Raw genomic sequence first — 696 nt, 5'->3', positions numbered from 1 at the left:
AACCACGAATTCAAGCATATGTATGTCTCTTTCAATAGTTTTTCTAAGAATTTACTGTAAAATACCCGTTTACAACTGATCCTAATGGTTTCAAATTTAAGTCTAATTTTTCCACTGAGATTACAGAATAGACCCATCTCCTATTTTTGTTTTCAAGTTAAGCCTCATGACTAGGAGCAGAGGCAAGCTGGGAGTGTGTTTTTATGAGTACTGGTAGTTTTGCTGTTGCTGTGATAAAATGTGCTCCCCTGATCTTCCCTTCTCCCCTCACCATGCTCCTTTTCTAACTAATATCCAGAGAGAAAAGCAAGAAGGAGCAGGGGGTACTCAGAGACCTGTATCCTGTTTAATCACAGCCGTGTGAGTCCTACTTTATTTCAATTAATTTACTTTGCCTTTATGAACCTGAGAGACTGACTGTTGCTTTCAAAGAGGCTGACATTTCACTCATCTGAAGGAGCCTGGAATGTGACAGGGGAAAGGGAGGAGAAGTAAATCAAAGTAGATAGCAGTTCTCCAGATGTAAAGTATTTTTCTTCTCCTCTATTTTTTTTTCCACCAGAAATGTCAGAAAGTCTGCTGACATTTTAATTCCTTTGTGATAGGCTGGGAGCTGAGAGCCAAATCCTGCTGCCACTGCAGTCGAAAAGATTTTTCCTATGGACTTTAAAGGGAGAAAAACAGTCTTACATTCTG

Source organism: Meleagris gallopavo, chromosome 1 (assembly GCF_000146605.3).
Source record: "Meleagris gallopavo isolate NT-WF06-2002-E0010 breed Aviagen turkey brand Nicholas breeding stock chromosome 1, Turkey_5.1, whole genome shotgun sequence".
Lineage (NCBI taxonomy): Eukaryota > Metazoa > Chordata > Aves > Galliformes > Phasianidae > Meleagris > Meleagris gallopavo.
The sequence above is the reverse complement of the archived record's forward strand: the minus strand, read 5'-3'. Positions refer to the sequence as shown.